The sequence below is a fragment of the Plectrocnemia conspersa genome, unplaced genomic scaffold (genome assembly GCF_051122295.1).
Source record: "Plectrocnemia conspersa isolate PC_06_02 unplaced genomic scaffold, ASM5112229v1 ptg000012l, whole genome shotgun sequence".
Taxonomy (NCBI): Eukaryota; Metazoa; Arthropoda; class Insecta; order Trichoptera; family Polycentropodidae; genus Plectrocnemia; species Plectrocnemia conspersa.
This window is the reverse complement of record NW_028277176.1, coordinates 14,211,960-14,236,762: the sequence shown is the minus strand read 5'-3', so window position 1 is coordinate 14,236,762 and position 24,803 is coordinate 14,211,960. Positions and strand designations below refer to the sequence as shown.

The window sequence follows — 24,803 nt, the reverse complement described above, 5'->3', positions numbered from 1 at the left end:
GCGAGAGATTTTGTTACTTGCAAGAGTTGTTATCACCATCATTATTACCACCAAAATACTACCCTTTGTATGAGAAGACGCGCAACAAACAATACATTATATATTATCATTGTTTTTTTAACCATAAAGTGTATATTATCATCTGTACCCATGTGGACATATTTCATAATTGTGAATTATCCTATTATGGTAAATTCCATCAAACGCTTCAAATTTTATATCCAGTAATACTGACACTGTTGACATGTTTGTGTCGAATGTAAATGTTAGATCAAAATCGTCTGCGGAACCACGACCAAGATATTTTAAGCCTATCCGCTTTGGATTTGGAGTAAAAATGTAGAAACTAGCTACTCATTTAAAGTTATTTATAAAGTCATAATAAAAAATAATCAATATACCCGCGATGGATTATTAGTTCATTTACATTCAAATGAGTCAAATTTTTTTATCACGTACGGCACGCACCGAATATAAATAATTATCTATAAATGTTGCATACGTGCCAAATTGATAGCAGACATTCACGTAGCAATCGTTTCTATGATAGTTGTTAATGCATTATTTCACGATGACATACGTCACATATCATCTTTGAGTGGTATAAAAGGCGGAGTAAAAATTAAAAATCCATCAAACCGCTCTCACCTCTTCTACGAAGATGGCGTTTAAAGAAGCTCTCCGCGGACTCTTAGTCATTCTAGCAATCCAAGTAAGACTACATAATTATATTATATAAAATATTTTGAAATGTAAATCATCTATTAATTTTATATTATGTAATTATAGGGAGGTCTATCGGCATGTGTTGCACGATGCCCAGAACCAGAACCCCCTCGTTGTTGCTCATCACCACCTTTATCACCAACGTGCCCTACTCCGCTACCCCCAACCCCATGTGACTGCATTCCTCTTCCACCCCCACCGCCACCAACTTGTGCTACTCCACCACCCCTGAAGTGCGTTACTCCTCCACCAGCATGCGACTGCAACTCTTCTTCACCTCCACTGCCACCGGCTTGCTGTGACCCACTTCCACCGCCGCCACCATGCGTCAAGACGCCTCCACCTCCACCCCCACGTAACTGCGATCCACCAAAGTGCGACAACATTCCACCACCGCCACCAACTTGTGCTACTCCTCCACCAGCATGCGACTGCAGCTCTCCTCCACCTTCCCTACCACCGCCACCTCCGCCACCATGCGTAAAGATTCCACCAGCTCCACCCGCACGTAACTGCGATCTACCAAAGTGCGACTGCGCTCCACCACCGCCACCAACTTGTGCTAGTCCTCCTCCACCGATGTGCGCTACACCTCCACCAGCATGCGACTGCGAGTCTCCTCCGCCTCCACCACCGCCGCCACCATGCATTAAAACGCCACCATCTCCACCACCACGTAACTGCGATCCACCAAAGTGCGACAACATTCCACCACTGACACCAACTTGTGCTACTCCTCCTCCACTGAAATGCGTTACTCCTCCACCAGCATGCGATTGCAGCTCTTCTTCACCACCACCGCCACCGTGCGTTAATCCACCTGAACCGCCTGCAGTATGCGCTAATCCTCCACCACCACCTTCCTGCGGATGCATAAACTAATCCTATTCAATTCAAAATTTTATCTTCCTTTCACCATTTGTAGACAATTTTGTTATTAATTAAATATAACGTTTTTGAAAATTGTAATAAAATTATATTGACGAACATATTTGCCATCTTTTATTTTCATTCCTTATTAATATTGCTTTAAGTTTTTTAAAACATTTTTTTCACTTTCCTGTACTTTTAAAAACGTTAATTGTACGTAAAACAATATTCATGCATCGTTAATATACACTCAGTTTGCATATTATACATAATTACGAAACAGTAAATCAGCACGTAAAATATTTTAATAAAGAACTGTAAACTAATAAATTCATTGGGCATAGGGACATACACAACCAAAAAGACTGCTTACGAGATTCCGACCTAGAGACAAAAGGCTTCAAATTGTCGTATTTTTTTCTAATCCGATAGAAGGTTAAAAAGTCAGAAAACTGTGCTTATTAGAAAGTTGTCCAATTTTCCTGTTACGGTACTAAAAACAATAATCAGAAACGCAAACGCTGATCGACACGGTAGACATTAGCGGATCGTCCATAGAGCACCACGAGAATACGACATCACAATAACAATCTCAGCTATTCCATCAGACACTCTGACTTCAAGAGCTGCGTTTATGTAACGATGCTATTTTAGTAAATTTTACCGATTAAATAAACTTTTATCTTTTTTGCCGTTTATTTGGCTGCAAAGTCACACCTTTTGGGCCTTAAAACGAGAAAGTAGTGACCCCTACGTAAACAAAACCCTAAAATTCAATCTATAATGAACGTTCGGAATTAAAAGTAAATATTTTTTAAACTTAAAATCTGATTACTTAAGCAAAGAGCTGCTTTGGTACTAAGGTCTTAAACTCCAAAGGTTTTCACTCTCGTCACTTAACACGCGAGCGAGCGAATGGGAATGTGTTTCACCGTACGTGCCTGCGAAGCCTGCAACAAAATCTAAGCTGAACCTTTATTTAAAATCGTGCTTCAAATATTTTGTTTAAAGAACCATTTGTTATTTTTTTGCCTTCAAATAGCCACCCGTAATGTTTTTCTTTAGAGGTAGTGTATATGAGCTGGATTTGACAGTACGGTAATTGGTCTAAACTAGCGTTTTTTATTACTATTCGTCTATTTTGAGTCCAAAGATGTGTTTAAAAGACACATACTTTCACTCACTTTAGAGAGATCAAGACTCAATCAACACCGGAGAGCAACCGGAGACTTTTTACACCTGCACAACTCTTTTGCTATAACATTTTTTGGACCCTGACTAATTTTTGTGAGTGTTGCTTTTAGTAAGGGTTTAATTTGATTTTTATTTGATTAATATTTTAAAAGAGAGCTTATTAACTGAAAGACTAATATGTACTGTATATTTTTATTTGCCCCGTTTTCTTTTTATATGAAACTACACACATATTTATTTTTATTCTCCAGTAGCATTATTATTTTTAAAGAAACTCGATTTATAGATGCGCACACGCATCAAAACACAAAGCTCGTTTTGTTTGGTTGCTCTTGCGCAAGTCGAACCGTTTATGACCCTCGATCATTCTACAACAGTTCAAGATGACAGATGTCGGGGTCAATCTGGTCCTAAATATTCGACCACAAACAGATTCATTCATTCGAATGTGAACTTTCACATAACGCCCAATATTTTTGGACATCATCATAAAAATATTCAATATTTTCCTTCGCTACTCGAATTTGGTGACTGAGATGAGTCACGCTGATAACGAGAGGTATTCGTGAGGGTCCAGTAAGTAGGAACCGCATATTTGTTTAATCTTTTATTTTATAACAATTACCGAACGGACCCTCGGGTGCTCGGTGTGTCGATCATTAGGTATTTTATGATCCATTTGATGTGATATGAAAGACAAAACCGTTAAATCGAATACGATATGCATGAAGATTAAATTGTTTAACGTGAGAAAAATAAAATATTTTAAACAACCTTATACCCATTATGTTTATGAATATAAATATATATTTTATATACATACATACACACGTATTACATGTATAGGTTTGCTCTTATGATGTCCACTTGAACTACACATAACGAGTCCTATTAAAACATAAACTGATCCGATTTCAAAACATGTGTACACACAACGTTAAATCATAAAACTACACACATAAATATTTTTAATATAAATCTCATATCTGAATCTAACATCGTAATATTTCAACGTCCAATACAAAACGCCATTCCGAAAATATCGCACATTATTCGTGACAAATTCGCGATTGAAATCTACAAACTTTTTCATACATTCCCTTCAAAATAATAAGAAATATACAAATAGCGTTAAAACGAAACAAACGGTACACCATTAACATAAAATGGCTCGTTTAAAAGGTGTTCTATACGATATCGGCTGACGTGTTTATTTTATGTTTTCATCAAGAATTCTCCCCATAAAATAAAATAACACAGTTATATAGCCAGAGATTTAACTTTTGTATTGATTTATATCTTTATTTGTATCATAGTGAGGTAATTGGATACTTAGTTTCTCTACATTTTTAAAGTTACCTTTCCTCTCCCATACGTCGAGCATTTTTAAATCACAAGTCCAGCTCTTTGAATAATATAGGAATATCGTGAGCTCATTTTTGCAAAATATTTGCTCATCAGCTTGGTCAGCTTTAGCCGATTTTGTTAAGAGCGTGATTAAAAAGCCTAAGCTTCTCATTATTATATAAAATTTTAATTAATGTATGTAAGTGCTGCTGTTGCCCAGCAATGAAAACTAATTTCTACTTTGTACTCTATCATTTACGGCTTCTACACCTGCGTCTAATTAGCCAGATTTATAATAAATACTTTATGATCCTTGACTACATATTTACTGTTCTAAACGCAATATAAGCTCTCTAAACTCATAAAATACAAACGACCCAAAAAGTTAATTGACGTTATACTACATATAATTGCGTAAAATATTCGCGAGATGTAATAAGTATAACTTTGAATGACTGAAAGTTTATTGCGAGTTCGAATTAGTAATGCCTTCCGTCAAAACTATGACTTTCAAAATTTCGCCAGGAAGACTCGCACACTCGTTATGCGTATTATGCTGTGTGTGTACGCAGAGAGAAAATTCTTAATTAAATTTTGAAAGACGAGATTAACGAGTTCTATCCTGTGCGCAAGGGATTGACGCCCTTAAGGGAGTACACGATCAACAACAGAGTCGTTTGGCCAAAGTTTCAGTCCATAGCGTTCGGCATTAGAGTAACTCTATCCGGGGTCCAAATGTACAATTTCCATTCGTATTACTTCCTGACCCCGAAACGAGCGGGCAAACGGGAGTAAACAACGCAATTAATACGAACAATGAGAGATTCAACAATTACCACCATTGCTAGATGCTGGTACAGAAATCTACAGCGACGTTGATTGACAACGGATTATTGGCAATAGACTGTAATTTTATTTTCACCAATACATTTCAAATAACAATGAGTGTATAAATATCGATATGTCTAATAAAAATTTAGAAATAGTTAATAATTATTTAATTATTTTAGTGAAATTATATATTTCCAATTATAAATATAATTCCACCTTTTTGTTTTAGTAAAAATGTATTTTTATATATTATATTACACACTGCGACAGACTATGATGGGCGAGATGTTTTTCTCCGGTAGTGGTGGAGAAGCTGGCGCAGGGATGGTGTCAGTGGAAGATCCTTAGAATTCTGATTGCTCCCTGCGATGATCCCTCTCTGCTGCGGTGCTCGTATGGTGGAGTCTGAGGATGTGAACGTCCATGACCGTATGATGCTCGCGGGCGGGCAGGTGTCTCTTCGAGTGTCTGCCGGAGGCTTCGAATCTGTCTGGTCCTCCTTGGCCTGCAAATCTTGCTGACCAATCACAATCATACAGTGATCATCCAGCCAATTGTTGCACTTGCTTCTTAAAACAACTTAATATGTATACACCTTGAAAAGTGACGTTTGCTTGATGGACATTTCCGAGGTCGAATTGTGCAACGGGAATGTTTCGGCCTTATGGTGCTTTTTGTCTTCCGGTGATATATTGTTTCCCGTGACAGTTTCGTAACAGAAATATTCATTCAATGTACTGAAGAGTCCATGCATGTTATTTATGGGTAGGAACCCTTTCTTCTAATCCTTATTGATGAATGATTATTTTTGGTCACAGATTTTAGCGCGAATTTCAAGAATAGGATCCCTCACAAAAATAGTTTTTTTTAGCAATTTTAAATATCAGAGCGAAGTGTAGCAAATATAAAATAGCAAAATATATGTATATACTATATTTTTTAGAACATTTTTCTGATCATATTTTTTAGATCAGCTTTCGTAATGAAAATATTTTTATAAAAATTTTGAAAAATCGTTCACAATTAAGTTTTAGTATAAAATACAATATGAATGTGGCTATTGACAAGACAAATTTTACAGTCTGTCGGTTATAACCAATTATCAGTTCAAAGTCTTGTATAAAATCATTTTGAAATAGGTGCAATAAATTGGATTAAAGATAAAAATAACTACCCTTGGTGAGGATCGAGTGATACTGCGAATGTGCTTACGTGATAGGCGTAAAACTGTGAATATTTGAGAATCATTATTTAAATTGAGTTCCGTAGCACTGTCTAGCGTCAATCTTTACCAATACAAGTCTTCACACGTCTTAGCGTCCATATTGCTCATATTCTTATCTTTCATCGTTGCTTTACATACATCGAAAAAGAATAAATTTATCAGCTCACGTTCATGTCAAAATGAATAAATCAAACATTGTACGTCATAAGAATAAATAGTCAAATAACTATGTTATGTATCCATGATCAAATCAACCCTTCTTGTTTGAAGCCTGTCTCCTTGCCGCCGGATTTATCACGTATTAATTGGATTAAATCGATATTTTGTGCTCATAATGTATCATCAGGGAATGCCTCGAGAAGTATTAACTGGCTGGCTAGTCTCCAGCGTTGGTTTCTTTTTATGGCTTTAATCTCGTTTAACGCGCTTTAGCCGCGCAAGATCTACGTCCACTTTTATTACCCGCCCATAGAAAATGTTTACATTCCACAAGGAAATTATCCGTATACACCATACGCCTCAAAAAGAGCCGTGTGGATTAATCTGTTGTACTCGCTTTACGACGACCTATTTCGGTGCCGTTATAAAATTGAATTAAATTGACCGTTAACAAGTAGGCTTTCCAATATGCGATTCTACATATAATATTTTGTGAAATTGTATAGATTTTTCGGAAAGTCGAAAAGTGCCATATTGTGTTATTTTCTTCATCTCATTTACCATCATAATATTCATATGATCTCGGTGGAAGCATTCTGGCTATAGAAACTTTCGCTAAATATCTCGGAATCACGTGAGAGCACAATTCTCTCGATATATGTCTGCAAAAAAACTTCAAGATGCTTGACTTCGTTATGAGGAATGCATTTTACTTTGGCGATCTTTGACACATTAGTTCACAGTATTCTTGAATCGAAATATATAATTAAGAATCCTCGAGTAACCAAATACTGTCTCCAAATTTAAAAAGTTTAAAAAAGCTTCTTGGGATAATTTATATAAAAATATTTAGTTATTATCCGTTATTGTGGTGTCTTCCTTTTAGAGGCGTTGGAATACAATTACTATGTTCTTGCAGAAAGAAAACTAATCTTGCCGAATTTCAGTTTAAAAGTAAGTGTTATTAATTAATTTATTTTATAGTAAGTGGTAACTGGTTTTACATAAATGTAAATCATATTATATTATTAGTATTTTTGTTTCGAAAATGTTATCACAAACTATCCATAAATTGTGCACATACATAAATACCTGTGTACTTTTGCAAAATTATCGACTACACTACAAACAACCAGTGGGTGGTCGATCCTCGTCATTCTTGAGTGGCATTTTAGGGATGTTTCGCCTTGTTCACTTTCTCGCCGACAAACAGGTTGGGTAGGTACGCAGGGGTATGAGATAGATACAACACTGTTGGATATATTATAAATATTTGTCGACTCGTGGGTGTGAAAATTAAATTTTAATTGGGCTAAAGCAAAGTCATTAATAGGCAACCCCACTAGTACACCACCTCAAAAATTAATAATATTTACACTAGGTACTGCGGCGCACAAGCACGCACAGAGGATATCGTATAAATCCCTCTTGTAATTTATGCACGCGGACATGTCTACAGACAGTATTCTTAAAACCACTTGATTTGTGTTCTGCACGTTATGGGATCAAGCGCTACGTTCCACCTATGATAATGCCTGAAAAATTTTTCAAGTGGAAAAATTTTCGCTCGCATAGAATTTGATATATTATATATCAATTTGAAACGATTCCCCGGAGATTTTGATATATAAAAATAGTATTTGAATCATTTAAACTACGTTTATATTGACTTTTAACCCTATTATTCCTCGTATATATAGTAGAAATTTTGTTTAAAACTTGTTAAACGCAATTTATGTGAAAAAAATTTGCGATTAAGCGAAATCTACCCGACTGCTTTTAATAAACATGTTTACTTATATTAGATTTATACCAATGTTAATTATTTATCTGAGAAAATCTAGTATATTTTTTATTGTTGCTATAGCAAGATATATTGATAGAATCCTTAAAGCTTTTTTATTTTAATATATGATTTAATTTTTTTTTACACTTATTTTTTAAATAGGATTATATTTTTTAAATTTCTTTGACATAGCATAATTTTAGTTTAGCTAAATTTCCTGAATTTCTATTATTTTTTTTAATTGGTGTAGCAAAATTTATAGATTTTTTTTTATATACAGTGTAAATTTAAATTGGTTTTGCCGTTTTTTCAAATATTTAAGTATTTTTATATTACATATACATATATTGCTCACATGATAAAGCCTATTTTTTATTTAAATACTCGTATTTAATTTTATTTTTTTAACTGTAGCTTATATGTAAAATTATTTGAAGTGAAAAAAAATTTTTATACAAAATTAAAATTTTGCTGGTATTTACTACCATACAATTATTGCTTCTTTGCTAGTCATTAATATACTAATTATCGCTCAAACAGCAATATTACTTTACATCTTTATTAGTGCAAGTGCCTTCCTTTATAATATTATTTTATCTTTTATGTGCAAAATTGCTAACACTTAAATGGGAAAATGTTTACCAAATAAGATTATAAGATTTTAATCTTACTAAACTTCGGTTAGGCGTATTCTATTATAAATAACAAGAGCTGCAAAACTAAGCATTGGATACGGACAAGTAATAAAAAAGTTAACTTTTTCTAAAATAAAATAAACTTATCACTTTTCTGATGAAAAAAATTTAGTATACAAAGTAAACGAATTAAAAATATAATTTTGGAAACGTGAGCTTAATTTGAAGAACAAATTCAAACCTCACTTAAAATTACTTTTACATGATGTCAAATATAAGCGGCTAAGTGATGCGTAATATTATAAGAAATAATATTAAATTGTTTTATTTACCAACAAAAAAAAATTCAGTCCATTGAAATATATTTGGAATAAAAAATAGTTTCAAAACTATTTGAATGCGTTGTGTCGTTTTTATTACAAAAACATACTAAAAAATTGAATAATTGCATTGTGTTCTCTCTATAAAACCGTCATAAATTTTAAAACTAAAAAAATAATAATATATAATAATAAACGGCACCCTTAAAAGCACGAGGCAAACGTCACGGTCAATATTTCTAGAGACTGCGGAGGTTTAATAAATTGACAGTATTAAAAACAGCATTTTTCAATGGAATCCTATAATATTTTTTTTATGTTCAACTTGAGGGTCTGTTTTTTGCTCAGTCCCAAAGCGACCGGTACAAATATTTATCTTCTTCGACGCGATTCAGTGGAATTCTAAATATTTTATTGATCGCGATCTGTATATTATATTTAACAAAAAAACATAATAATAATAATAATTATACCTGAATACGCTTTAGGGTGTGGAATAAATGTGAACAACACAACGCTTTTACTGTATAATTCGTATAATGAAATGGGTTGTTAAAAAATGTAATTCGTTGCTTATGAAACCTAATAAAATATAATAAAATTATAAGAATGCTGTTAATGGTTGAAAAATAAAATATATCGGACTGTTGTCAATATAAAATAATATTTTATTTATTTTTATTTTAATAATCTATCCTCACAATAATATAAAAATAACTCTAATATAGATTGCATATAATTTAAAAAAATACGATCATATACACAACCATATTAGTGAAACTAAGATCAAAGAACCGTTTGAAGCTCGATGAAAAAATAATCTAACCAGCAATTTACTTTGTACAATCATATAACTTTCTGTTCTAATCTTACCTAAACTTTATGTATTAAAATTTGTACATATAGTACCTAAATACAATATAGATTGAAGGTGTATGTGTTATTTTATTATTTTATGACTATAATATTATATATTATATGACATTCAGACAGGCGTAAATATATCATCATTAAAATTATAGAAACGCGATCAGTCAGAATTTGTCAAGGTTTGCCAAAAAAAAAACTATAATACTTTTTTACAAGATTTACAAGTTTACATTTAAACGAGTTATCTAATCTGTTTTTAAAAACAACTTCTTGCTAAATTTAATACCCAACGAAAATATTAGATATAATCGATTTTAACACAAACGTTCGCAAACTTTTCTGAATAAAAAATTCTTTATAAATTTATGGGCACATACTATTTCTACTCGGCTGCTTTTACGGCCACGCACATTTAATTGCGACTATTTCGTGTCTATTATTCTTGTGGCATTGCTATAATAACAATGGCGTGATATTCAGGTGATAAAAGCCATCTCGGAGGAGATGCAGGTAAACAACCAAGGCGCGATTTCGACAAAACTGTGAGAAAGGAAAGGTTCAGAATAATTTATTGGCTTTTGGTTAACACCCATTTGACAAACATTTCTTCTCGAAGAGAGGGGAGAAAAGGCAGTATCACTATACACCGCCCACCCCGACTCATTATGCCTCTTTTCCGTCTTTTATGTTTGCTCAAAAAATACTTTGCCCTTTGTGTCGTCTCGCCACGGTCTGTGTGTCTATTGACCGAACCGAAAATATATGTATTTATTTATTTATCTCGTATGCCGTGATGATTCGGTGGGAATTTACCATCGAAATTGTTGACCGTTCGACTTTAGATACATTTGGGAATATATTGGCAAATGTCTATAATATGAAAACAAAAATATAATTGAATCAAATTAATGCATACTGAAATATAAATCAAATTTCTTTTAGTGTCACAGATTATGACAAAATCGAATTAGTTGAATTAGATTTATTAGTAATAAAAAAAAAAAATATGTTTCGTTTAAATTATACAATATACTGTATCTGCTACGAATACATATTTACTATACAAATATTATATTAGGAAATAATAGTACAGAATATGTTTTTCGTTGTCACAGTATTACATTTCCAATGCACTTTATGAAATTGAAAATACCGAGTCGATTGTGTCAAAATGTCGAAGTTTAAAAATAAACACACTACCCTAATAATATGTGTATCTTTTAAATATCAATATTCCTATTTAATATTAGTATAATATAATGGCTTTTTTATATAATATATTTATATACCACCATTGCAATCTTATTATATAAAGAGCATTTTCCTATTAAGAAAGCATTCTCAATTATGACATTTTCAGCCCTGTACAGATTCCTTGACGTTTGATTAATTATTCCGTTCATACGTCCAAGCGTCGTTTTTGCAAATTGTCTTTCTTTATCTTTGCAAGTGACTTCGTTTATAATATTATTTTATGATTTATGTGCAGAATAACTCAGTTATCACCTAAATGGGAAAACGCTCACTAAACTAGATTAGATGGCAATCTTATCTAACCTAGTTAAGTTAGGTATGTTCTAAGTTACAATAACTGCTAAACTAACCTATATTTACGTTAACTTCCTCAAAAATAAAATTAACCGAATTACTTTTGGAAAAGTATTGGTTTTGAGAGAGATCTAACGGATTCAACCTTAATTTATTTTTAAACGCAAATTTAACCTAATATATAAATAACTTTCTTAAATTGCTTAAACGATGTCAAATTAAAGAGGCTGCGTGACGCTTAATTATTTTACTTGGATTCATTCTTACATTATTATATTCTAATATAGAATACAGCTATCGCACTTTGTATTATTATCTAATCATAAAAATGCAGCTGAAAATATTTTTCATGCGTTTTAATTAAAAAATATGAGATATTGTATAGATTAGTATTTCAATAATATTATAAATATCTAAATCCGTGTATAGCGTATTAGAGTAATAGCTAATGAAATAATAAATATGGTTACATTAGATTTAAATTGGGCTAAAATGTATTATTTTTTTTTAATCTTAAATATCTATGTATATATAATACCACACCTAAGATTTATCACAAAGTTTATGGTTAAATTAAAAAAAAAACAATATTTACATTAACAAGTATGTAAACTATTGTAAAAAAATATGTATTTTCTTTTCAAACAGCTCTCTTTTTAAATATGTGGGTGTTCTTCTTTGAACGTGACAAAAGACTGTAACTGGATGAACCACCACAATAACCCTCGTTTTATCTAGGGGGGAAAGGGAACAAGTAAAAGAGATAAAATATTTATTTGTTGTGTGATGGTTCCGGAAATAATACACCATCGGACGACAAAAAATCACTATTTAGCAACTTTAGCCCGTTGCACAATTCACCTTTCGAAAGATGTCTATCAAGCAAATGCCACTTACTAGAGGCGTGGGCATATTTCGTTGGTCAAATAAATTAATGTAACGATTGTTTGAATGGTAACTGCGACAGAGAGCTTTCCGAACCTACGATACTTAAGTCTCGTAGGGACTAATAGCCAGAGAGGAACGGAGTCCCAGCAAGAGAGGAACAGACATCAGAAGACAGCAAAAGGAACGTGACACAAAGAGAAAAACATTGCCAGACTACGAGATAAATATCGATTAATAGACCTCATATGACCATCCGGTGGACATCATCTCTACGCTAGCTTCTCCACCAGCGCTCGGAGAAAATACACATTCATACATATATACATACACCATAGTTTATTTATATATAATACAAAAATAAATTATTACCAGTTTCCAGCGTGCTTCTGGCTGCGAAGTCACACCCCTTAAAGCTAAAAAGCCTTAAATATATAGTTTTTGACTCTGAAACAATAATAATTTAACATATAATACAATATTATATCATCTTACAAAATAGAACAAAATTTTAGTTGTTGATAAATATTATTACTGTTTAAATAGAAAAGTTTAGGTTAATTTAAAATATTTTTTAATAATGCTTGTAATTTTTATATAATTAGTACACATGTATACATTTTCAGTGTTATACAAGTGGTGCAAAAATTAGTTTTCATTTTAAAAACAAAATATTTATTTTAAATATTTTTTAGTTCTTTTTTTTTCAGAGATATTTATCATAAAGAAAATACACGACTGAGTAGAGAACAAACATTATTCAATTTTATTTTGAAAACAACCATTCAATTAAGCTTTCACAAAAAAACATATTGTCGACAGACTAATTATGTCAGATGAAGCCCATTTTCACCTAAATGGTCTCTTTAATAGACAGAAGTGCAGAATTTAGGGGTTTTAAAGTCTATGAATTGTACGTTTACATCAGTTACATACCCTTAAATAAATCACATCAGAACGAATTATTGAACCCTACTTCTTTCAGATTGTGAAGGTAAAGCGTTAAGAATAACAAGAGAGAGATGCCGAGCTATAATTAATTAATAATGCTTATATATGCCCTATGGTTTTAAAAAATATAGCAACTGTCCTTTTTGCACTATAAAGTTTTATATAAATATAATAGACCTTTTTTGGCAAATAATATATTTAATGTCAGACTAGTTTCACGTAGAACAGAAATTAATTAGCCTCCACGTTTGCCTGATCTGACAGCTCCAGAATGTTTCCCTTTGGAGTTTTCTTAAAGAAAAAGTTTACATTAACAAACCTCAAACACTCCAGGTGCTGAAGAATAATATTTGAGAAAAAATAAGAGCGTTAGAACCAGAAACATCACAAATTGTCATGGAACGCAGCATAGAAAAAGCTTTGTGAAGCTAAAACGGACGGCTTTTGAAGGATATTATATTACACAATTTTTTTATAGTAATATCTAAGAATATACAAAAACATAATTAAAGAAAGATTTACATGCTTTTTCAATTCGAAAATTATTAAATTTTATAAATAGATAGTGACTTTTGCGCCACCTTGTTTTAGAATATAATCTGCGATATTTAAAAAAAAAATCTTTTTAATTAAAATAAATATTTTAAATATACACAGTGAATATTTTTATTTAGATGTATAAACAATACACAACATTTTTTGTTTAACAATAAAAAGATATTTTTGAGTAATTAAATTGCCTGCACGGTTACAGATATTTGCCGATTTATTTTTATAAACATTTAAAAAATCCAATCCGGCCCCGTACGTGGAAAACAAAACCAACTGGCACAAACAATCGAATTTTCAAAGTTAACGGATGCGCAAATGCTCCAAAGCAAACACACATTATTTGTTGACCCATTTATTGAACTTCGCGAACACTACGCGACGCAAGGTGCAGTCAAAAGCTCTCTCCAGCTAATATCGATTCGACCGAATTGTGCACACATTACATAAATAAAGCGGTCGTCGAAAGATTGATTCCGGTTTTCGGAATGGGAATTTTTGGGAATTCGCCGGGGTGAGAATAAAAAAACACCACGCGCTGCGTCTCGTGGAGCGTTTTTGGATTTTAGCCAAAAATGGCGGGCGAATAGCACCGTTCCACTTTTTAACGGAATTATGTTTCATAAGACATTTATAAATTTCGCAACTTTTCATGAAAACAGCGGTCGTGTGTGTATGTATGTGTGTACGTCATACAGTAACCGGGTCGTTCGTGTTTTAAAAATATTACGTTTTTGACTCTTTGGTCGCATTGGTACCGAGGCTGTACGTTCACGTAATTTATATATTTTTAACCGTTTCGACGGCATGTGAACTATATCTTGATATATGTGACATCACAAAAATAAGAAAATGTTACCCCACATCGAGACAAGAAATTTACATCTTATTTATACAGTACATATTACTTAGCCATGTTATAAACTACACAATACATCGAATAAAGAAATGCTTATATTAAAGCAGTAAAAATACGGTCTCTACCAAAGAAAGTTTCTTTATTTTTAAAAAATATGCCAATTTTTAGGTAAACATATTTTTTATAGAATATACATAGGTGTAAAAACAATCTTTGTGTTGCAAATAATTTGTACAAGCTTCCTTAATAGTCCGCAATAAAAACTAATGGATTTTTCGATCTTGAATTTTTTTAATATCTCGGATAAATACCATGATGATTAATTAAAATCGATATATGTAGGTCATACATGTTAGATATTAAAATTATTTAATAATGAGCTATTTCTTTCACAAATTTATAAAAATAATAATATGTTTTATCCTACTGTAGTATTTATTCGTACTAAAATGTAGTTAACATGTCCTTAGCTTGAAGTTCACATATTCAAGCTAAACATGAAAAACTTGCGATGAAAGTAACTTCTCAATTCCATTTCTAAAGCGTTTATTTTAATTATTTAACTAAAGCACAATCAAACCTTAAATGTTATGTTTTTAAATTATTTAGATCAACCAAAACTGTGCAATGAAAATGGTATTAAAAACATACATTAATTATTTAATTTTAAGATATAAATATGTTTATCATAAAAATTTTGTTTATTAATATAGCATTACAATAAATTAATAACGATATATCTGGACGCTGAACTTGAGCCAATATATGGCGAATGTCTGGTAAGTATTTGGCAATTAGACACAGAGTTAGCCACTGTATATGTTTTATTGTATTGGTTAAAGAATTATGTTGTACAATATATGATTTCCGGGTAGAACGGCGAAGCACCAACCGATGTAAAACGTCCTTCCGTCGCGTCGCCAAAAATAACTTTGTCCATAACCGTCGCTCCACTTTGCTGTTGCCAGCGTTAATCCATGTGTCCAAAAACCATATAAAAAGCTAATATATTATAAATAAACCAAACAATAAATAAACACAATTTTTATGAATTACATAAAAATACTCATTGATACTTTAACATCACTTTTTTTAATTACGCTTTACCTACAAAACCTAAGTATAAACAAATAAAACAATACAATAACTACCAAGTAACTGTAACTGCACTTAAACGGTTAGTTGACTTAAATAATTATTTCCTAATCAAAATTTACTAAAATCCGTTAGAAGGTTCTAATGAGGTCCATGTTGGACTCCGTATTAAATTATTCTAATGGTTTTTAGTGGTATTTTTTTAATGTTCAACACTTGAACCAATGCATTGTGTACCTTTGTGATCATATGAGTAAATACACATATTTGTATCTTAGATATGCTACATTCTTCCATTCATGTTACTATTATATATTTATTTAAATACAACTAAACACTATATTAGTTTGAAATATTAAATTATTGAATGCAATTAGAGAATAAATAGTAATATCTATACTGAGAATGATTATTCAGTTTTAATTATTAACACGCTTTGAATAATTCCAGGAACTATCAGGCGAAGCAATTTATAAGAAAAGAAACTGCTCAGAACTTTTAATGCATACTTTAAGGCACTCGAAAGAAACAGCTTTTAAACGATGACTAATGGCGATATCATGGATTGCCTCGAAACTTTCCCAACCAAGTATAAGCAGAGTGCACACCATATAAATAATGGAGCAATTTTCTGCTTAAACAATTAACAACGACGCGGTTAAAGTAGACTGTAGTGACAAAAATTAAACCGCAGTTAAATTTAACCGCGCTTCGGCACGCGATAACCGCAAAAAGTGTCCGGATGACACACCCACTATTATAACTAAGGTCTAATGAAGACCATTCATTAATCACGCGCTAACTCGCCGCTGATAATTCACGGTTAATAGAAAAGCGTAAAGGGGTCTGGAATATTGTAATTTTCCCACCGTTAATTTCCGCCTTCCCGACCCAAAGCGAGCGAAAACTCTAGGCTTATCTGATGGATGTTTGTTCGTATCTGATTGGTAAATTTTGAACATAAAATGTTTTATATGTATACAGGATGGTAAAGAAAAAAATAAGTGTAATTCTAAATTGCACAATTTCCAATGTAATGTTGAATTATATGTGATATTTTGATCTTATCAAATATTATTGGTAATTTTATAAATTGGGTATATATCTAAGCATTTTTCATTTTAATTATAACTATATGTAGCGTTGTATAATCGGAAATATTATATTGTATTGAAATTTACTAGGAATTTAAAAAAATAAAGTGGTTCTTATACAACGAGTTTCAGGAGAAGAAATGTAGTATAATAACATAAAAGTAATAATAAAGTTAAATAGTTAATTATACTATTATAATATCTTACATAAGTTAATAAAATACATGCCAAAGAAAATATAAAGTTATACGATACATGTAGTAACAGTATCACCAACTCTCTCTCTCTCTTTCTCTGTATACACACACCATAATTTACATATGTTTACTAATATTTACATGTAATTAAAATTAAAGTTGTATCTCAACTAAAAAGTGTTCAATAATATGTTTTACTTAATATTAGTTTTGTGAATTAAACATACTTTACTGAATATATTTTTTTGACAACACCAAACATTATTGTTTTTTATTTGTTAAGTTTAACTATATCATATACATTCCACAAATCTAAAAACTTGTCTTGCCCTTAATTTCTGCTTATGAATTAAATTAAAAATAATTAAAATTTAATCTTGTCACACCTACATTAAATAAAACATTTTTATTTTAAATTATTATATAATACATCACATGTAATTTTGTTTCATATTTTTAATAAGATAACTTTGCAACTCAACGTGTAAAAGCTCAATTCACGTCACGGGCAAAGCTTACTACGCAATCCGCGCATTTTTACGTGTTAAATATTTTAGTTTAATTAAAAGTTATAGCATTCCTGTCGCGTCACGTTGAAAATAATTTAAAATTACACGTTCTTGCATTTATTACATCTGGCTGAATTATGTGTATGTACATATGTAATACAAACGTAGTAAGCATCTTACAATACATTCGAGAAATATTATAATAATAATAAGCGAGCGTTTCCGTTTTATGAAAATTTTAAATTAGGATCACAAACTCGCGGCACGCGAAGCAATTTTTTTCTCAGCACGCCTACCGAAAAATATATTCAAGATATAATATAATAGGGAAAAGCAATGTAAAATAATAATTCTATAAAATAATACGAATGTAGTGTTTATTTTTTATTATACGTGGTTAATTACGCAAGATTAATTAATCCAAAAAAGCGTATTGTGGTTACGTGCTATTATTATAATAATAAATCTATATTCAAAGTGCGCAGTACAGACATAATTATTTGCATGAACAAGGTAAGCAACACTTGTCAACACATAATAACATTGAGTCAATCTACAAGGTGTCGTGGCGGAGTTTCGATTTCGTGCGAATAGCGTTAAAGTGCGTTTTTATTATATTAAACATTTATTTGTATATAGCAGCTTTTAAATTATTAATAGACTGTATTATAGAGCAAAAGTTTACACTCTAATTCACCCCGCTGCAAGCTCAGTGTGTCAGGCCAGAGTCTAATCTAATGTAATATTTTATAATTAAAAATCTGTATTTTAGAACACTGCCACATTTTGTCAAAAATTCGTATATATGGCTGAGCAAAATTTTTTTTCATTGATTTGCCAACATATAAACTTGCCCTATTGTAGCATATTTATTTCTCAAACAAATTTATGATTTAGTAAGAGATTAAGTTTCTTTATAATGCGTTAATTTACTGTGACGAAAATGATCATCCCTCAACAAGGAAACAATATTGAGACCACACAGCCCTTGTTACGACGATGTTAAATATTCTCCATCATTGAGAGAATATTTATTTATTGCGAAACGGTCACGGATATAATAAATTACCAGATCCACAAGATTCCTGTTGCAATTAAATACGATCTTGGACAATGCCCATCAAGCGAATGTCGCTTTCTAAAACCGTGTACCTATTTCATTGTTCTAATAAACGAGTACATCTATTGGCTGGATGATCGCTGCATTATTGTGATTGGTCAGCAAGCTTTACAGCTCTGGATACTTGAGCCTGGACTCCGAAGAGGAGAAGGCTATCACAAGCAGTCACTCGCAGACTCCAGCAGATACCGAAGAAACCAGCAAGCGCCCGCCGCCCACGGAAAACATACGACAATGGATGCAGACATCCTGCCGCCAGCTTCTTCACCATCGCTCAGAGAATTTGCTGTCGCTGCCACACCAATTAGAACTCTGAAGATTGTCCGCTGTCATCATCCATCCGCCAACTTATCCACCACCGCTCGCAGAAAACATCTTGCCATTTATCGTCTGTCGCAACATATGTAAAAATAATGAACTAGATTCCAACTTGAGTCTTACTGGTTACGAAGTAATGAATTCGGGAGATGTATTGGAAAGTTTAACTTTAATATTTAGCATTGTTTATGCAATTGTAACAGATTGTCACAGTAGCTTTAAAAACGATAATCTGCAACAGGCAAATGATCACATTGTCATGTTCAAAATGCACCAATCCAGCGTTGATTGCCGTTGGAGTATGCTGCAATTGCGTGCCGCGCTCCGTAAATACGAGGCAAGCCCCCTCAACAACAACATCAACAACAACCGACAAAACACCGTTGTACCAGTATCGCCATGATTGATCTCTCTCGACCCCCGTATAAGCCCACAATCACTGTTCGTCGATGTCGGTGGCAAAATTCCAACATTCGCAACAGCTGGATTGTATTTTTTGTTCACGTCATCGTCATATCGGCGAACGTAATTAACGACAAGAGGATTAGAAGTATATACCTTGGTGATAGCAATCCAGTTTGCGGACTTACACGACATTGATTTCAAATCTTTGTGAGTTCTAGATTTACCTAAATGTATTTGATTAACTTATTCGCGCTGGAATACTGCTGTGCGATTAAGCAATAGTGCAAACAGCCATAAAAAGCTTAGAACCCGGCGAACCACCATCAGGCGTTCATAACATGGTTAATAGTTTAATATACTCATAATCAATATCATAAATTTGTTATATAATGCATAATTTACCAATTAAGTAAGCTCAAATCTTACATAAAATTGTTAGACCCTGGGTACAATTGCTATTGAAACTAGTAATAATGGCCTTCAAGTAAATAAATTCCCACCTCCCTTAAAAATTAAAAAAAACAGTAAATAAAATTAAGTGATTTTAACACAGTGAGGAATTTAACTTTAACTGCCATATTTTTAAAAGTAGCATTTAATTATAATTTAATACTACTTTCTTATATGAAAATAACAGGGTTTAATTGCGCGTTTAAGAGTTTATTGTTTCATTTTCAACCAATGGTATAAGTTGTTAACTAATACCTAAAAGACCTCGGTTCGAATCACTCGTGGATTCTTGTTTTGTTTTAATTGTATTGTGTCTGAGAGATCAGGATTAAAAATAATAATATAATTATAATTTCGATCGATCATCAAACATTTTTCTAGATTTTTCTAATCTCGCGGATGAATATCGTAATAAATAATTAAGTACCTAGCCATTTTAATCTGCATTAATAGTTCATTATAAATAAAAAAAGATTGTCACTAATTTTATTCTGGTGTCTTTCTACTCATGTAGTAGTTGACTGTTGTAACACACTGGGCTAATGCCTGTCACATTGTAACGAAAGATTTAAAATAAATAAATTAAATAACTATTTTTTGAATAAAATGTATAGATTTTTATATGTTTAGACAGTTACATATTACAGTATCTTAAAGTTTGATTACTTGCACTAAAAATATTCTTTAAAATAACAGGATGCTTCTTAAATAATGTCTGTTTTACTAAAAACTAGTCATATACATTATCTGCTGCAAGTTTTCTAAGCTCAATTGACAAGATGATTGGTATAAGCATTGATTCACAAGATGCATAGAGATATGATTGTTAGAATTACAACAATACAAACAAATAACTTGCAGTCAGTCAGGTATTAAAGTCCGAGAAGTATCTGGAGTCTGAGACTTCAAATCGTATTACAAAAGCACATACTAAATCTTAAATATGGCAGCTATAATATATTATTTTGTTGAAGGATTTAATCCAGCAAATCAAATTACAAATTCGCCCTCGCCAGGACAATAAATAATCACAAAAACTCAATGTGAAATGCAATAATAATGTTTCTCTCGCTTATACTCCAGTGTTAAAAATATGTATTTATACATTGTAAGCTCTCCGTTGCATTACTGGCGTTAACCCAATGCGATACAACAGGATAAACACAATCAACAACTGCTAAGTAGGGAGACATCAGACTGAAATCAGTGACATCAATTATTTATAATAATCATATTTTTTTATTACAGCTTGCAATTGATTGATGTCAAAATGCACGACCTAGCTCGATTAAATTTTAATTATTTAACACGACATTCATCTGCAAAATAATAAAAATCTTGACATACCTAATCTGCAATGATCTATTCCATTATTAATTTAAAAAACACTATGGTTCTAACGAGATTCGACCCAGATCTTTTAGGTATTAGTCACAGACTTACACTACTGGTCTATCGTGCTAGTTTATGATATACTTAATTGAGTCTGCTACGAAAGCTATACTTGCTATAAAAATAATTATTATATTTTGAATCGATAGCTCCATATTAGATCTCAAGGTGGATAAACTAAATGCGTGCTATGGCGCATTGGTGTATAATTCGTAATAAGTAAGAATAAAAACATTAAAGTGGTAAAAAATACGATTATTTCTTTTGACATAAGATTTCATTCCGAAGTTCAATTAACTTCATCACGAAAGTACTGAAAATAAATTATTAGAATCTCAACATTTTTTAGTTTATATGTATACACCAACTTCCAGAGTATTAAAAGTAAAATTACTTATTTTTGCCCTTTACTATCAAATAAACATTATTAAAAAAAAAAATATTTCTCTGCGCTGCATAATAACCCTTGACTTTTTATTTAATTAAATTTAAAGCATTAATCTGATTAAATATTCGATGTCGGTAAAAGGTCTTGGTCTATATTTATGTAGCTAAAACCGAAATATAGCAAATATTGCTTCAGCACGAGAATGTGTAGGGCTATATTTATTTTTTAATATTCCTAATGATCTATTGGCACAAAATTTAGTTTAGATTTAGTTTTTAGCAATGTTGTCCATTTATTAAAATCTCCACTAGTAAAAAACAGATCATATTATTTTCAATAAGCAGAAATGAACAAATTTTATATTCGCTTAATTGTGACATTGTCAAAGTTATACAACAAAATACCAGCTTTTAAGTATTTGAAATGAATTTACAGAATCTAAATTTCAGTTCGATACACTTCGTTGTTCTGAATTCTGACACCTGGTGGTAAGTGACTGCGCCCTAAAAAGTTCCTTCAACATAAAAGTTAAACATAATTCATTCCAAATAACGATTATTGTAGAGAAGAAATAAACTCTTTGTTAAATATTCGTTCAAACAATCACATTATCATATAAATTATACTAAGAAAACGTTATAAATTTCCATTACGTTATGAAAACATTGCATAATTGTAAGGACGGCCCAAAAAATATATAATAACACCAATCATAGAATAACACGAATGTTTAACCGTTACTAAACCCCTAACAAGATGGTATTTAATCAACTCGGACCATATAATTGGTTTAATGGAATAGATGCGTAAGTAATCTTAAAAATATGGGCTTAATTTTAGCTGGAGACTATAATTATATTATAGATTAAAAAATCAATATATTGATTTAAATACTCTAATAACTATTATTAATATCGAATTATCAAAGTGGTGATATTTTATTCAGTGGAAAACCTACCCGTGCGTTAGCTTAAAAAATAAAACATAGCGATTAATTGCAAAATGGCGTGATGATAACTTGCATGTGTGACAAATGTATGGCGCACATACGAAAAGTGGTGCAAAAAAACGAAACCAACTTCTATTTTTCTCCATATATAGTTTTTCATTTTATTCACTTTCAGCCATGTAAACACGCATGGCGAATTATTTTTTCTGACCCACTTCGAATACAAAGTATATTTATCTCGATCGCTCATTTTGTAATTGGAAATTGGTTGTCAAAATTGATGATAATGTAATCACCGATTTTGGAAGCACAATAAAGTTTTCTTTTGCATTTTAAAGATACGTAGAAAACTAAAAAAATGTTAAAGGCGGTAATTGAAAATATACGATATGTAAAATAAAAATATAAAGATGGTAATTAAGTATTTTTAATTACTATAAGTGGCTTTGTAGTTTTGCCATATTTTTAAAGTAAACAATAAATTATATTTTCAGGAGAACTAATATTAAACCAATAAATCATTTTTTTCACGTATACTATTATTTTTAACTATTATTAATACAATAAAATAATTTTTAAACTTATACTTTAATTGGCAATATATTTTTTTTTAATTTTTGCGATTTAGCCATATTTTTATGAGAGTGTAAATTAAAACGATATTTTTAGAGATTTATAAACTAATTGCTAACCAATATTATAAATATATACTTAAGCTAAAGAAAAAGTTTAGTTTAATTAGATAGCTTCAAAAATTTATACGCATTAAATAATAAACTATATGTAAGGGGTTTTATATTAGTAATTTTTTATCCTGAAATTTATACCAAACCATAGATTTTTATATGTAATGCGCATTATAGTTATATTTTCTTGCCTATACACTATGTTTGATGTATAAAAATATTTATTATTTATATAAAATATAAATATAAGTTAAAATCTCTCGCCTATTTCAATTATTATTAAAATGTATTTACATTTTTTTAAATTTGAATGTTATAATATTGATATAACCAATTAATATATGTATATTTTATAATAAAATATTAAAACATAATTTATAATAATAAGACTTTAAATTCGAACTTCTGATATGAAATAAGACTTTTTAAAATATATTTATATACTGAATAAATTAATAAAGATATTTAAAATACAACGTTAAGTTATATTTTTAATAATATCATTAAATATTTACAGTGGCGCATTTATAGGTATCCCAAATTTTTTTTTAATTTCTTGACAAAGCAAAAAATTTAAATTGTCATATTATATCATATATAATAATAATTATTAAAATCAGAAACAGTTTTTATATTATTTTAATTTTTAAATAATCTTACCATGTTAATAAAAATATACGAAAATTAAAATCAATTGGGCTTATTTGATAATTAATTAAAACTAATCACATAGTATAAAAATGCAAAACCGTTATTCAGATCACACGTTTTTGAAAAATCAACAAAAGATTATTATCTTTTGTTGATTTTTCTTATAATCTTTCTAAAAATGAATAAGACATTTTTCATAAACCACTTAACGTAAATCTAGCGTTAACAATAATTGAGAACTTACCTAATTGGCTCAAACGTCTAAATCCCACCGCAAAACAATAATAATTCTGTCACAAAACACTGCACAAAATAAAAACAAAAAATACACTCGATTTAAATTAAAAACAATCCGTTGTTATCGTTAAATAATGTTCATTTATTTATTTATTTTATTGAAAACTTTTCACGGAGGAAAGTTTTCGTCCGCGTCGCGGGCCGTAAAAGTTTTCCGACTCGTCACGTATCGCTCCGACGTGTTGGCGCGACAGCCTCCCGAGTGGGAATGCTGCGGGCGCATGATCGCTCGCGCCCCCTTCCCTGATGCGGACATGGACAGCTTCGGGCCGCTTTAGGCCAAAGCGGGCTGCTTTCCGACGAAGCGGAGGACGACGACAGCTTCCGGAGGCGCCTTTACAAATCTATCGGTTCTAAATTGTGACAATGTGACAAACTACAAAAAAAAAGTATGAGGTGTAAAAGGCAGAAATGTAATGAGACGTATTCAGTGACAGAACTACGTGGTGCATTTTTAAACGTAAATATAATATTCTTAATTTAATATTTAGGTTGTA

At 31.3% G+C, this 24,803-nt stretch overlaps 1 protein-coding gene across 2 annotated transcripts in view; it reads right to left on the bottom strand.

The window, feature by feature from the left end:
• Positions 1–24,516, bottom strand: part of nolo (ADAMTS-like no long nerve cord) — a 365,417-nt gene extending 340,901 nt beyond the window's left edge. For both annotated transcript variants that reach the window (XM_088200097.1, XM_088200100.1), the window contains exons 1-2: positions 24,254–24,516; positions 12,769–12,843 (exon numbers count right to left, since the gene is read on the bottom strand). The gene's annotated coding sequence lies outside the window, so the exon portion shown is untranslated. The remainder of the gene's footprint in view (positions 1–12,768; positions 12,844–24,253) is intronic.
• Positions 24,517–24,803: the final 287 nt, after the last annotated feature.